The sequence below is a fragment of the Macaca thibetana genome, chromosome 8 (assembly GCF_024542745.1).
Source record: "Macaca thibetana thibetana isolate TM-01 chromosome 8, ASM2454274v1, whole genome shotgun sequence".
NCBI classification, from domain to species: Eukaryota; Metazoa; Chordata; class Mammalia; order Primates; family Cercopithecidae; genus Macaca; species Macaca thibetana.
The window spans coordinates 140,584,162-140,588,095 of record NC_065585.1 but is presented as its reverse complement, the minus strand read 5'-3'; the positions used below and the strand labels follow the sequence as shown (position 1 = coordinate 140,588,095).

At 53.7% G+C, this 3,934-nt stretch overlaps 1 pseudogene across 1 annotated transcript; it reads left to right on the top strand.

Annotated features, from left to right (window-relative positions):
• The first annotated feature begins 985 nt into the window (after nt 1–985).
• Nucleotides 986–3,434, top strand: LOC126960727 (uncharacterized; annotated as a pseudogene). Its single transcript, XR_007728092.1, has 2 exons — nt 986–1,075; nt 1,946–3,434. The product of XR_007728092.1 is annotated as an uncharacterized LOC126960727 (transcript).
• The last annotated feature ends 500 nt before the right edge of the window (nt 3,435–3,934 follow it).

The window sequence follows — 3,934 nt, the reverse complement described above, 5'->3', positions numbered from 1 at the left end:
CATTGCTGTGAATGTTTTATCTTGGAGATAGAAAATATAATGATAAATCGTCGTGTGTTCAGAATTCGGTTTGGAGGTGGAAGTGGACAGCCTAATTTTTATCTCACCTCCACTAGGACTTTGACCTTCCCCGGGGTCCACACTTTACCTCCTGTAGCTTCATACGCACGTTTGGATGCACAGGGATGGAGGCGCCGTAGAGAAGCACAGGCTCACTCGCTCCGTCCAGTGTCACCCACACATTGGTCCAGGGACCCCTCAGTGCAGAGCCTGAAGTTGGGGGCTTGTGGGTAGAAAAGGCTTTGTGAACTGTTATGATCCGGACCCCTTCCAGACTTTCCCATGGCGCTCACTGGCCTCAGTCTCCCTGACCGGCAGTGGGAGGGGACGGATCCATAGTGGAGCGTGTGGTGCAGGTGACATTCACGAGCTCCGACTTCTTGGTGCCAGGTTGGCGTGAGCCTGGGCCTGGCCCACTCAGCAGCCCACATTGGCCAGCATCCATCTGCACGTGTGCACTGCGTGCTTCACATCCTCTATTGAGAGTTGCAGCAAGTGTTAAACGAGGCGAGTTCACATAACAGGAATTCTGGAACTGCTTGAAAACCAGGAAGATTGTGCAATATCGGCCTTAACTCCACCTGATGGCAGGTGGCCCGGATAGAAAATGGCCCTGCCTTTAGCCAGGACGTGGCTCTCCAGCTTGTCTTCCGTGTGATCACTTGTCACTGCGCTTTTTCTTTCGGTAGTGAAATCCTTCTCCATGCCACGTTTTGTTTTGTTTCTTAAGCTGGGAAACAGAATGGGCCAAGGAGGCTGAGTGACTGAAGACCGAGGGTCGGTGCAGCCTCCTCGCCGCGCTGCAGGGCTGGGCCGTACAGGCCTTCTGCTCTTCTCGGTGTCCAGCCTCCTTCGGTGACGCTGGAGCTGTCATGGTGGCAGTTCAGTGTGAGATTTTTTTTTACCAGGTATTGTGCTTAAGGACATGGTTTTCCGTTTTCTTCGCCCTGACGGCGTGAACGAAATAGGCCCTGTTGATTCCACTTCAGCCGAGGAGCCTCGGGGCTCGGAGCTGGTGGCGTGCCCAAGGTGATGCAGCTCGTGGGCAGCCATGCCTGCCTCGGGCACAGCCTCCAGCGCCAGGGCTGGGCTCTTCAACGCAGCATTTAGCACAGAAAGTCGTGTTTCAGGCAGTGTGGGCCGCTATAACAAAACACCTGAGACTGGGTAGTTTATAAAGAACAGACATTCAGGCCAGGCGTGGTGGCTCACGCCTGTAATCCCAGCACTTTGGGAGGCCGAGGCGGGCGGATCATTTGAGGTCAGGAGTTTGAAACCAGCCTGGCCAGCATGGTGAAACCCCATCTCTACTAAAAATACAAAAAAACTAGCCGGCGTGGTGGCGCATGCCTGTGGTCCCAGCTACTTGGGAGGGTAAGGTAGAAGAATTGCTTGAACCTGGAAGACAGAGGTTGCAGTGAGCCGAGATCATGCCATTGCACTCCAGCCTGGGTGACACAGTGAGATTCTGTCCAAAAAAGCATCATTTCTCACAGTTCTGGAAGCTGGAAGTCCAAGATGAAAGTGTGGGCAGATTAGTTTCTGCTGGGAACTCTGCATCCTCATGTGGCGGAGGGGATGGAAGGTCAAGAGGCCTCAGCCAGTTCCCTGCTGCCTTTTTATGAGGCATGAAGCCATTTGCAAGAGTAGGGGGCCCACCTCTTAGTACCACTGCAATGGCAATTACAATGTCATGTGAATTCTGGCGGGACACGGTCACACCGCAGCACCCGCACCCGGTGAATGTGGTTCTCTCCCATATCAGAATTTTGTGAGCTCCACACAGGGTTGCATCTGTTTTATTCTCTGATTGATTCTAAGCCCCGTGTCCCTGGCATGGGATGGCTGCTTGGCAGTGGGGAGTGGATGAGCCCGTGGTACCCAGGGCTGCCAGGCAGGGCCCTGCAGGGAACAGACCCAAGGGCTGACATGGGGATGTCTGCTGAAGGGCGTATTTACCACGATAAGGGCAGGGCTGGGAGACTGGGCAGCCAGTTTCACCCTCGCACAGGGTACCTGGCAAGACCAGCGGCCGGAGGTGACGTCCTCAGTAAAGAACAGTGGCCACTGGAAACTGCGCGGCTGGAAGGGGAAACGCTCGGGCCTCTGGTGGGCACCGGCCTGGGGTGGGGTCGGCCAGGGTCAGCTGCCTTTCCTCCATGCTGGGACGGAGATGTTGTGTGCGTGTGACAAAGCATTTGATAGCACGCCAAAAGTTTCCTCCATTATGTGTGTGTGAAGTGTTTGACCAGGTCAGAAGTCTTGTTCCATGCGCGTGTGCTCACACAGAAGCAGAGGGGCCCCGTCGCTCTGCCCTCACGCCACTGAACCGCAGAGTTCTCCCACTCGTCAGGCTTGCGACTCAGCCGCTAAGTGTGTCAGGTGTGCCTCTTGGGCTCTCCTTCGTGCTCTGTCCTATGGTGGCACAGGCAGGGGGGTTAGACAGGTACCGGTCAGATTACATACAGTGGCACAGGCCGGGGGGTTAGACAGGTACCGGTCAGATTATGGTGGCACAGGCAGTGTGGGGTTAGGCAGGTACCGGTCAGATTACGGTGGCACAGGTGGTGGGGTTAGACAGGTACCGGTCAGATGCATGGGCTCCCCACACCCCTGCTGTAGCTTTGGCAGTAAGGACAGGACACATGCACGTCACAAGAGGAGCACAGGCAGGGGTGTTGGTGTTGGGGCAGCCCTCAGGGTCTCCAGACCCCGGCCCCCCTCACACAGCAGCCCAGGAAGGAAGGGCAGAGTCCCAGGTGTCACCCAGGATCTCCCAGGAGCTGCCCCTTTCTGCAAGTCACGGGACAGGAATGACAGGTCGGGGGACTGCAGGAAGCTGCCACCTCTGGGGTCAGAACCTGCCCGGGCTGCAGGGGCTCCACTGCGGGGTCTTCGAGAGCCAGACAGCCTGCCTTGTGCTGCACACCTGGCTTTGCTCTGTGCGGAACCCAGCACACGTGATTTTGTGTGACATGCCAACAGCCTGGCTTCCCGGACAGGAGGCCTGCCCTGGGGGAGTGGCTGCAGGAGGAGGGTGGGGCGGGCACCCCTGAGTCTGGCCAGCCTTGTCACAGATGCGTCGCCCGCCCTGCAGTCCTGATTTCAGCTCACTTCAGAGTAAATCAGAATAAACCACACCTGGACTTTCACAAATGCATGTCGACGCTTTCAGTTCACCCCTTCCTTTGCTAACTTTCTTCCTATTTTCTTCTAATGCAAGAGCTTATTAATTCAATATTTATCATTTTGAATAACGTTTTCCCTTTTTAGTAACAAAATGTACTCCACTATTAGTAAAATGTATTTACTATTTTAGTAACAAAAATATACTTGCCTAAACATGTTTAAAATACAGTGATGTGAACAATTCAGATGTCTCTATTTTCTTTCTTCTGATGACTCAACCCCAAATGTCTGGAATTGACTCCGAGGTATCCAGGGCCCGGAGCCAGCCGTCCAAGAGGAAAAAGAAACCACACCCTTCCTTCTGGGAACCTGGCCAGGAACCCCAGAGCACAGGCGCCTGGCCTCAGTAACGCTTCATTTCCACATCTGCAGGCCCACGGTGTGAATTCATTTCTTTTCTCTTGTCACTGCGTGTATTTTGCTTTTACTGTTGCGCTGTTTCACACTTGGCAGCCTCAGTTACACTCCAGCCCGCCTGAAGCTGTGCATAGCCCATTCCTACAGGGTTTGATACCTGCAACCTCAAACCCATCGAAAGATTCCAAAAATTGAACCAAAGTTAAAATCCTCCATTATTACAGAAAGTTATTAAATGTCAAGTCTCAATCTGAAAAGTTTCTGCCAAAACTTTAGAGAAAAAACTTTTTTTTTTTTTTGAGACGGAGTCTCGCTCTGTCGCCCAGGC